Source organism: Adelges cooleyi, unplaced genomic scaffold, assembly GCF_023614345.1.
Source record: "Adelges cooleyi isolate 19-005CV unplaced genomic scaffold, UGA_ACOO_1.1 ACOO_flye_CR_arks_rails_tigmint_CR_PRNA_378, whole genome shotgun sequence".
Lineage (NCBI taxonomy): Eukaryota > Metazoa > Arthropoda > Insecta > Hemiptera > Adelgidae > Adelges > Adelges cooleyi.
The window spans coordinates 194,012-206,993 of NW_026096054.1; positions in this window are offsets into that span (position 1 = coordinate 194,012).

A 12,982-nucleotide genomic window follows, 5' to 3' on the forward strand; every position below is an offset into this window, starting at 1 on the left:
AAAAAAAAATTATCTGGAAAGTGAAATCAGATACATGATTTAAAAAAATAAAGTTATATGTTTGTCAATTTCAAAGAATACAAACTATATTTTCAACTTTAATGACAATTATTAGATTTTTCTTAGCTTGAATTGTTGATTTCCACATAGCTTACCTACAATGTCTGAATTTTCCAAAGTTAAAATATTAAAACCACAAATTAAGTCAAAAAACAATTTTAAAAACCCCAAACGGTTAGTGATAGTACTCAATAGTGATCATACATATTTATATAGGTAAATCATCCTACTAAATGAAATAATTAAAATGTATTCAAATAATGCCAATTTAACGTGAAATAATATATCATTAAAAAAAAATATATAAAAAAACTAAAATAATTTTTATTCTATGTAGTGATCATAATTGTACAGCTTTAACAAAAAAATTTGAAATAATTAATGTCTTAATTATTTGTACATCAGTATCGTATGTGTGTGCACGTTAAGAAACTAAAGCGTTAAGAGAAGTCGGTTAAGACACTGTATAATGAAAAAAAAACTGTCAATTTAAATTAGGGTTGAGTATAGAGATTAGATAGGCCCTAATTATTAAAAAATACTTCATAAATAACAAAAAATGAACTTCTACGGTGTAAGTTTTCTGTTGGCCGCAGGCAAATTAATCGGTGACGGCATAGGATAACAGTCTGTAACCAATGGTAACAATAATAACTACTTATTGTATTAATTAAAGATAGAGTAGATAGAAGTAGCAATCAATCTTCTAAACGGACACGCGTCGGTTATGATTTCACTATAGTATTGGCCTAAAACAAATAATTTACATATATATAAAATAAGTCAGTAAGTTATTTAATTGAAAATAAATAGTAGATATATATGTCAACAAATTTTTCAACAAAAATATGAAATGTATCGTTATCACCACACACAGCGGTTTGAAAAAGATAAGAATTTTGTACATCTAATTAATTTGATAATTTGGTTTAAGCAAAATGTAATATACTACTATACTATATATTATTATATATATTCTAAATCTAAAAAACGTACCGACATCCAACGACGCATATTAATAGGTAATGTTTGCACACCGGGAAACACGTCGATTTCTCTTGAACGAAAACCGTGAGCGAATTACGGACAAATATGTAATTAATAATAACTATTATACGTTTAATATATAATTGTATGTATATAATATAACAAACTACAAAGACAAAAATTCACCAAAAAAACAAAACACGCCGTTCGCCGTTTTTAATTTTTATTATTATATATATGATAACGTTTGACACACCGGGAAACACTATTGAATAAAAAACCACGTATGACAATCAACAACAGTGTAATTAATAATAATAATAATAATTTTACGTTTAATTTAATTTAAGGAAAGTACAAACACGCCAAAAAAAACAACACACGCCGTCACCGTTATTATTTGATACGATAACGTTGTGACATGATAAAAACGCGCGCCAACGCCTCGCGCTGCCTAAGCCGCCTCAGATGCTTTTCTATGAGCGAGATGTATTATATGAATCCCATGGAAGAGACGATTAGGCGACTGGCGGGAGTCGGCTATTTGAATTAACATTTTATATATTAGGATTACTGCATAATATACAATATGCGTATAAAATATTATTTAACCAAGTGTAATAGTTCTAGTTACAAGTACCAGAACTATTAAGAAATTTGTATGTTGTTCAAGTCGAAACCAATTTAGGAAGATGGATTTGTAAATGATTTAAGACTTTTTAAATTATAAGTTTAAATTTATTACACATGTAAAACATAAAATAGACAAACTGCTACAGAGTTGTATCTTGCTTGAGAATAGTAATTCGTCTGGAGTAGCCCTAAGTCCTACTCCTATTTATATGGATATGATAATCTGTGTAATGTGTTATTGTGTGTTGGCTTTAGTCATTGATGAGCGGACGCTACAGCGGACGCACATCGTACGATTATTTTAATTGGTATTATTTTGCGATAAAATGGCAGTAACATGTTTTTCCCAAATAGCTTATCTGAGCGGAACGGACTCTAAGTAGTTTTGATATATATATTTGCAATTTGATTTAAACACTACGCCAGATAACCATGCAGGTGTGCTCTGTACCTACCATGAGTCAGCCTCCGTATTTGTATAATAAGTATGCCGATTATAACAGATGCATGACTATTCCACACCCATCAGAGTGACATCATTATACTATGAGTAATAATATGCTTAGTGTGTTTGTGTAAAGGGCGTGTGTGAAGGTAATGGGGTATAACACAAGTATGAACTTTTGGTTATAACTTATAGTGTACGTGTTCAGCAGACTTCAAGCTATAAACCATCAACACTTTAGATCAAACTAAAGAGCAGGAAAAAAGTTATGCATTGTATTGCATAACCTAACAGTTCTTCTACGATAAAATATCTATTAAACTTACTTTGTAGGTGAATATAATTTGGTTAAACTATTGTTATGGTGACTTATTTGATATAGCTAACTAATTGCTATTATTTAGAGTCATTTACTTTTTATAAAATTGTGTCTTTCCATAATAATTATTTTGTGTATTTGGAACAATAAATTATTAATTGAAACTCGACAATATTGGATATTGTCTTCAACAAAACTATAGCGTTCCGAATTAGTATTCAGGTAAGTAAGTAATTGTTTTTGTGTTAATTTATTAATTTTCTTTCTTTTTTTGACGATACATTTCCCGATCTTAGGTAACTTCTAATATATAAGATGTTATTATAAACTAACGGTATAATACTATTCTCAATTATTACTAGTGTCTACATACTTTTTTTTCACATCTTGTTACCTTTACTAATTAATAATTATTATTTTGATACACATGATATGTGTTCGTACGACTAGGTTTAGTTTCTTAGGATGTACTTATTTAATAAAACTCTAATAGACATAGAACCATAAGTGTTATGTTGGTAGTAGATACTAAAAAACTGCTTTAGAAAATAATGTATTTTTAGTTAGTAAAAAAATAAATTTAACAACATGCGTCGGTTGTGTATTGCAGCTTTCTTGAATTCGGTGTTTTAATAATATTTATTAGTGAAGGAATTTTGTAAAACAAAAGCTGATAATTTTAACTTACCAAACCCAATTTAATAAACTAAATAACTAATAATTTTCGCTTTTCAGACTTGTAAATTTTGTTGAAGATAAATGTTTTATAATATGTACGTTTAAAAAGTGTTAGCTGAATGTTAACAGTTTTAGTGACAAATTGCTTATACAATATACTTAAATAAATGCTAGTGTAGAGGCCCCTTAAGAAAGTAGCATGTATAAACTAATAAAATACTATGATGGTCATTTATATGATCATCTACAAAAGACTGCATTGGACTGGGTAGTACTAGTTTGACTGTACTAGCTTAAACTATGCTTGGTTTGAGCGATACTGGTTAGGGCAGAACTTGATTTTCTCTATTAATTTACCGCACACCCTTTAAATAAGATACGAGTTCGGACAATAATTGTTAAAAAGAAAAAAAAATGTAAAAATTTATTTTTCTGTACTTAGAAAAAAAATGACATAGAATAAATTAAAAAAGTATTCTTTTAGTGTTTCTTTCGACTAAAATTGATTTTATCACTAAAAAATACGTATCACTTACATATTATACAATTGAATGAGTTCAGATATTTGGTAGAATATATATTTATATATTATATAATATTCAAGGTTATTATTTTATGATGGGCTACTCAATATCTTAAAACAAATTTTGCTGGATATTTTGGTAACATATTAAACTTCAACTATTAGCGGCGAAAAAAAAAACTTAAAATCCAAGTCAATATGTTCGGTTTACTTTAATCTCGTACAAAGAGCATTTGTTAATTTTTAGGTTTATTTTGTTTCGATACTTTTAAATATAAAAATAATAACAGTGTGTATTACATAGTGTGTAGTTATATATATATATATATATATAGTGTTTTTTTATATACATTAACTTCTGTTGTTTATTAACAACCAATGGATGTTTCATTAAAACGCCAAGTACCGATTGACATTTTTATCTTTGCTTAATAAAATATTACAATTTACCATAAATAGTTGCCGTTTGTACGTATATCGTTAATAGAGAACTAGTTTTAGTATCATTTTGTTGAGTCAACTTATCGTGAGCTCAATATCTCAATGGGCTTAATTATAATAATTACATTTTTTTTTTGCGTTCAACCCTCTCTCAACTTGGTTTTTTTTTAACAGCAACTTTTGAATTTTAAACGGTCACGCATACATTTTATAATATTTTTATATTGATAATAATTTACTAAACATGGTGACTGATCGATAACCAGTTTCGGATGTCTACCTATTGTTGAAGTTTATAGTTTCAAGCTGCAAAACCATCAAAACTTTACCTTAAGCTAACAGTAGGAAAAAAGTTATGCATTGATTTGTGCACAATTGTCAAAATCCTATACTATGTTAAATCCCATTTAAATTTCAAAAATTTCTTATTAAACCCTATGAGATAACGAGTGGTCCATGATAAAACAATCACCCTGTATATATTTATGTATATAATATATAAAATAATTGTGTTATTTATCGTTTATTTAAAAAACAATAACAGTTTAGTTTTTAATAATAATTTCACCGTTAGGTCGTCAATGCAATTTTTGTCTTGTACCTAGTAAAACACAGTATTCTTCACATTTTGATCTTGACAGCCCGGATGAACACTCTGAATTATTCTAACCAACCCCTATTAACATCAAAAAGCTCATTTCGATAATCTTATCAAACTTATACTTACTTATTCTTGTTATTTACACTTTTTTTGCATAATTATTTTCAGTTTTTCTACTTTCTTTTTATTATTTTTGTTTAACTTTTCACACGTTTTTATTTTGTTTTAATTATTTTTTTTTTTTGACATTTTTCATACGGCGTTTCCCAATCACATGTTAGTACTTTTATATAAAACGATGTTATAAACTAAAGATAAAATACTATTCTCAATTATTACAATTGTGTCTACATACATTTTTTTCTCATCTCGTTACGTTACTGGTAATTGTAATGCATTATGATACTAATAATACATTATATTAAGGGTTAGTTTTATAGGATGTACTTATTTAATAAAACTCTAACACTGGTCATAGAACCTTAAAATAATATTTAAATTTTAATAATATTGAATAATATTTATTACTGAAGGAATTTTGAAAAAGAAATGCTGATAATTTTAACTTACCAAAACCAATATAATAAACTAAATGACTAATTATTTTCACCTTTAAGAATTGTATATTTTATTTAAAAGATAAAATATGTTTATATAATATTCTTAGAGTTGTCTCAAATCAAAATCACGCGACATGCGTTCGGAGCTTATTTTTTAAACACAGTATTTGAATTATATTATCATAGGACTAAGTTAGAAAATATTGTCACTTTTTAGTTAAAATGGCACATTTAAACAGGGACCCTCCGAAATACTTATTTGACCACATAAATGACATAAATGAAGACTTCTGGACCGACGACGAAGAAGAGTTATTTCCAGAACGCTTCATAAAGAAGTACTAACGCTTGACAAAATAGTAGCCCACTAGGTCGAGTTTAACAACAGCTGGTGTTAATGATACAATTGTTTTTTATGCATAATTTGTTTTAGCGACATAGACACAGACGAAGAGATTGACACAGACAGAGACGACGACTTAAATAACAATATACCCGAAATAGTATTGGAAGTAATTAGACAATGGAATACATACTCTATTAGCGCTATTGCCCCGCCTGTGACCAACGAAGACGGAGAGACAGAGGACAGCGATGGCGAGTCAGAGATGCACGAGATGCTGCAGCCACTGTCTCCGTCCAATCGCAGCACGAACTTATCCGGCCGGCCTGTTCAGGAAGATGTGAAGTAGTACTGAACGATAGTGACGGTGCAAGCCAGTAGCGCGAGATGCTAGCCCACCGTCCTATCATTCCGTATCCTGGACAGTCTTTCGAGGAAGATGTGTAGTGGTGTAGCAGACGGTAGTACTCCAGACAATGAGTGACAAGGGGACGACAAAACGACTCGGGTTGACACAGAATTCTGCATAGTTATTTTTCTGTTTAATTTTAAATTTATTAACATACATAAAAAAAGGGTTTTATTTTAATGATTAACAAATATATATATTTTTTTGTAAATTTAAATTCGTTTATTAGTACACTAAAAAATTGCTTACCTGCTTTGTCTCACTAAATATTGTTTCATGTTAATAATATTATAATATTACTCAATTAGATTACTAAAGACACATATAACTTCTGTGTCTGATTTAAATTTTAATTGCTATTACTTAAAATTATTTACTTTAGAAAATGTATGATTTTTCCCATAATTATTATTTTAAAATGCTGCCATCGGCAACGAAAACTTAAATCCCATAGACATGGATTTATTTCGAACAGCGTCTCCTTCCATTCCGGTATATAGTGATTTGTCAGGAGACGAGAGCGACAGTACTATAACAGAAGCTATCAATTACTGGTTCCAAAGACTCGAGTAACCGACTAATATACATCAAATCAATAATTTATAAATAATACAGTTATATATTATGTATAATTAGTGATCCTGAATTGAATCGCATACAATTAGACGAGACAGCGAGACAGCAGACGACGACGAAGAACGCACGCTAAAAAAGAACTCTGAACAACCGGCGAGGGAGGAAGATATTCAAGTATTTTTTTTGCACACAGTTTTTACGCACAATTATAGATATTTTGAATTTACGGACTTGGACGACCATAGACCAAATATTGATTCCAACGGTGTGCAACGTCCAGGGATAAGAAAACGGAGGTAATCGATCGAATTCTTAATGTGTATAACATTAAGTGCATTGGTGCAACTCGAGGGGGAGGGAAGTTAAAAAATCTTCTAAACTTGTTCAGGCTCTAAAAAAATGTCAATAATCAATCAGGCAATGTCCCAAGTGAGGTTTATAATTTTTACTGGAATTCTGAGATTCAGAGATTGCTCATAAGAAAGAACATATTTTTCCAAAATTTAAATCATACATACATTTGTTCATTGTATTTTTTCACTTATTTTGAAATGTTAGTAACTTTTTTATGTTTTTATTCAATTTTATTTTGTGTTTTCCATTTTGTGCTCACATTTTTGGTAATTCATTTTTATTTGTTATCAATTCATTTATATAATTTTTTATTAAATATTTATTGTTTGATAATAAAAAATAAATTTCCATTCAACTAGTCTTATTATTTCAAACATTTTTAATTTTAGAAAAAAAAAACAGATTAAATGTTTTGAGAATTCAAGAAGTATGAGACAGAATTAAGCGAATGGGTATTAATAAGAAAACATAATAAAAAAAAATATCGGGCTTGGTTTGTTTAATTATTGTGTTTCATCTACAAAATTTGATTAGATATAGGACCAAACAAAATATATCTCACTATCGATTCTTCTGAATACTAAGTTAAGTAATTGAAACTTTATTTAGCCAAAGGCCCAGTCGAAAAAAACATTTAAAGACTTCAGTAAGTATTTAAAAGTGAAATTTGTGGACAAACTCCTCAACGAAGCACACTATTCTTTTATGTAGCAAAATTGCCTACACTAGACGCCGTTTTTAGGGAAAGTCATGTGAAAAACAGTTCCCCCTCATTGGTTCTGTATTTAAAAAAAAAAAAAAAGAGGCCGTTTTTAAACTATGCGTGTTTCTTGTCAAATTCAAATATTGTAATGTATGATTTCAATATTATAGTAATAACCATAGCTGAATTGCTAATACAGAAAGGCCACATATCTTTATTTTTTTATACAAATCACTTGATTTTATAATCAAATGTAATATCGATAAATATATGATTCTTTGCACGGGCACATGTCCTACTATATAAGTACTCGAAAAAAAATAATGAAAAATTTCGTTAAAAATAGAAAAGGCACTTGTCATATGGATAAAATGCATAGTTAAATATTTTCTTTTCTGAAAAATTTAAAAATCTGGACATGTGCTCTTTTTGTATTTAGCGATTCAGCGGTAGCCTGTACCTAGGTATAAAGGGTGTAGTTTAGCTACAAATGATACCGGGGCATTATTTGAAATACTTTTTAACCAAGTTCTTCATGTAGCATGTTTACTGATCAGAAATCATACATGGAATGTACTTTATAGAGACAAATTTTGTTTTATTTGTAACAGTAGTACACAAAATGTACTTTTTTTGGTCAAACAATTCAACACATAATGCATGCAAAAAACGATATCCCTTATTATTTTAGATTTTGTATTATAATCGTATTGTCATCTCTTACTTTAAATGAGCCTTCAGTCTAATTTTTCAAACCTTTGTCATTATCCCAACTGATTAAACTTTTATTAAATAAAATTTATAGCTCACCTTAAACTTAGGTTTAAAAATACGATCGTTTTGTATGTACATTTTTTTCGATTTTAAAATGGGGAAAGGGGTGAAATGTTTACATTTATGATCTAATAAAGTACTTTTTAGAAATACTAAATAAGATTGCTTTAAATAGGAGTGTATAAAAATATTGACTTGAATTGATTATTTTTTTCTGCTGCCAGAGGTTTTAATAACGTTGATTGGTAAGTTTAAACTAAGCACTTTATAATTATAACTGAAAAATACTTTGAAAAAAAATGTTTGTGAGCTTGTTCGTTGCTTAAAAATAACAGAAAATGATTAAAAATTATACATATTTATCCATCTGATGTAAGATTAATAAATTTTTCCTATACTCGTAAGTACACGTTTTACTATACTTTTCTTCGAGTTTTTTATATAACTTAGTATTTTTTAAAACACCCCCATCAGAAAGTCTACCATGGCAACCGACATCTATGTACCTAAAGCAGTAGTCAGCGTCGACTAAAGCAAATAGTACGATACTAAAAAAATGTAGGGCTGAATAAAATAATAACAAATAAAAAAAAAAAGTATATTGTATATTGTAAAGCTTTAGCACACCCGTCATAGTTTTTTTTAGATCCACATATGTACATTACATTACATTGATTATGTCCCTCTTATTCAAGGGTCCCAGTCCTAGATCCGGTTCCAATCGTGAACAGTTTTGATAGCGTCCCCAGAATAGTGGTACATAGAATCACCCTGTTCCTTTAATCATCACCTGCCATTCGCTCGAGTCCCATGGTTATTAGCCAAGTGTTTATTTAGGTCAGCAACGAAAAATATTTCGTATTTAAAGTACAAAATTCTTGTTTAATGCCACCCTTAGGGCCTTAGGGGTGAAATTTTTAAAAAATTTCTATGCCAGAAACCTTCGCAGGAGTGTACTCAACAACTTCCCAAAGTTTCATGGCGATCGGATGAATGATGTACTAATGCTTAAAGGTCATTTAGCTATTTAAATTTTGTTTTTTCCCCATTTCTAACCCTTAAAATAAAAATTATTCAAAATCCTTTCTTATTGCACGCCTAGACTATATTACAAACATACCCTGAACATTTTAATTCGCTAGCTATCATAGTTTAGAGGAGGAGGAGTGGCCGAGTGGGTAAGGCGGCAGTGTGTTAGCGCTCACTGTCGCCGGTTCGACACTCGGTCACAGGCGCTCCGTTTGCTGGGCGAGCAACCGTCCGGTAAAAAGGAACCGCCATCCCCCTCTCCGGCGACGGATTGACGACCCGTCCCGGAAGCGAATTCGTCAAGAAACCATCTCATGATGGCAGCGTTGAGCCTTCATGGCCCGTTAAGCTACATGATGATGATGATGAGCTATCATAGTTTAGGCTGTGCGTTGATTATGAATCAGTCAGGATTTCTTCTTTTATATATATAGAGAGATATAGAGATTATACATTTTAAGTAGGTGCGTTACTTTTAATATCGCAATTTTAACATCGTTATTTAGTGTCGTTTTTGGTCTGGTGGGCCAAGGCTAAAGCATAATTCTCCATGCTAAAAAAAAAAATTAAATTTCTTATTAAACCATACAAGATATTGAGTGGTTCGCGAAAAAATGATCACCCAGCACCCTGTTTAAGTTATATTTTACCAAGATATTCAAACACTTATCATATTGTTAAAAAATAATAATAATTCATAACTTTAGTTATAACATTGACTATAAATAATATCAGGGTATCTACCGCCAAACAGTATAGCTTGTATACAACGGCAACAACTTACGCGCAGCAAAAAATACATGCCAGTGGGCTATCTATATTCTATAATATTTATAATCAATAGTTATAATTGGTATTACCGTATTTTTTATGTAAATAATTAATAATACAAATAACTACATTTATAATCACTTGTTAAATACATTATGAATATCATGATCGTGTTTTACATATGTATGTATATTAATTTACAAAATCATTACACTTAATTTTTTTTTTTGTAAAAATTTAATTAAAATTTATTTGTTAAGTACAAAATTTGGGACCTTTAATTATAATGTATGCGTCGATTTTAAGCAAATTGTAAATTACAGTGTTTTCGCACTTTTTTGTTTTTTGGTTATAATTACCGCCATTATAGACAATTTATTGTACTTACAGTCAAATTTACGTAGTGTGCTTACCGGTGGCTTGTCTTTCAGTATTCTTACACAAGGAGAGCCCACGCAATGATTTGTGTGCTTCCTAATTGGTTTCACGTCTTGCAACGTACTTAGCCAAGAATAGGCCAAAGTTTTGACAAACAGATAGCGCGTACTGGACGGACATTTTTCAACATATCCTAGTCCAAGTACTGCCCGCCTTCTTAAAAAGAATATTATTTAACTATAAGGTTTACCAATACGACTATTCTCTATTAGATGAGTAATTATTTAATACGTGCGATATTTTTTATTAACTGTACGTAATAAAATAAAAACATCGACCAATTATAGAGCATAATATTATCTATTTTTTCAAATGGAAATTCTTTGATTTTTGATCAATTAAGCCGTATGAAATATACTAATAATGGATACTTCAAAAACATGTTGACTTTTTAAGACATATTTAATCAATAAATATATATATAAGTTTTGGTATTTTTAAGACATCATGAGCCCGATCATAATATACCTACTATATTCAAGTCAAATAAAAATGAAAAACTACATATTTTATTCTTTCGTTAATCTCAGTAAATACAGTTAATTACAGTAAAAAAAATCTTAATTAATAAAATATTGATTACCAGATAACTGAGTCCTGTAAAAACAGGCAATAGCTGTATGAAAACATGATATTTGGTCTTGACTTGTGACATATTTACTTAAGTTTTATTTAAGTAACTCTGTCAGACTACCGTAATACGCATTAAAAGCCAAATAAGGTATAACATACATAGGTACAATACTAGCATAAGCCAAAAAGAAAGTATGCCATTGACAATGTTCTTTTTGAATCTAAATATTTCTAAGTACGAGTAAAAATAAAAATGAAATTATATCTAGATGTAATAATAATTATCATAGTTGTTGAAAATAATTTATGACATAATATTGATTTTAAATACAATTGTAGTGCAAATTATAGGTAGGTAATACTTGCAAGTTGCGTCAACATAAAGGTGCTCCGATGAACCAAACATTTAATGACTCAAAAATCAAAATTGTTTATTTCTTCCGATTTTAAAATTGTGTGCGAGAATATTCATATTAAAATAATTTATTAAATAATATGCAATTGTAATTATTGAAATAAATGTTCTTATTTAATGAATTCCGAAAAAAGGAAGTTGACACAAATCGAGAAATTATAAAACAAGAAACAGAATGACCGATGACATACAAAGTACAGACTAGTGACTACAGAAAAACGCTGACTCGGTCCTTGCCATAGATCATAAAAACACAATTCGGCGTTGCCAAACCAATGAAACAAATAGTCTTGATAATTGAACTTTTTATCAAGTCTGTCAAGAAAAAACATCGAATAGGTCGACGAGAAGCATAATCATTATATAAACGATTTTAGATGACAAGAAATAATTATGAAAAGAGTTCAATTATAAGGTAATAATTATTTTAAGGTTATAATTATTTCCCTTAAGTGCCTCCAATGGGTGGCTTCTTCTCTCCTGCCTCAAGCCATGTCTCCTCCATCACATACGCTTATTGTAAAACAAAATAATAACTACAGATCGTGTATATTTTAATAATAAATGTTAAAAAAAAAAAATAAATATTTAGGTATATTATACCTACTTATGTCCTGAAAAATATACGTTTTCAAAAATGTTAAATAGTATTATACGCGTTCAGGGACACAAGGATCAAGCAAATAAAAAAAACACTACACAGTAAAACATATTGTTACCTAGAGGATAGTTTTTCGGTTTCCTACACGAATAAACTATGATATTATGTGATATGCGGAAGCAATAAGGCAGGGGCGTAGCCAGTAGGTATGTCTGGTAGGCCCGGACCTACCCAACATTTTCATATATATAGAAAAAAACATTAATTATTAATAAGACTAATCACTAATAACTTTGTTTATCAATGGTTTATAGTGGGCCTACCCAAAAAAATATTCCTAGCTACGCCCCTGCAAAAGGTGCTGTGTTCACATTTTGGGTTAAAAAATGCGACTAATTCGAGCGTACTCTGTTATTCCAAATAGATATTAAATAACGGCACTACTATTCATTTTTCGTTCTAAAACAACCGACATTGAATCTAGAAAATACATGAAACATGATACTGATAACTTAGTAATAAGTAATGATCGTGTCAACTTTTAAAACGCGAAAACTATGTTACATTAGGTTCACAACGAAAAAAAAATTAAAGTTTGAACATACAAGTTAACAAGTTTTTATACCTACTCGAAATATAAGACACAATGTATAAATAAAACGACATTTTTATTATTATTATAATTATTGTTATTATTGTTTTTTATTGATTTTTTTTTTTTGATGCGTTAACAAAGCTTAACTTAATCA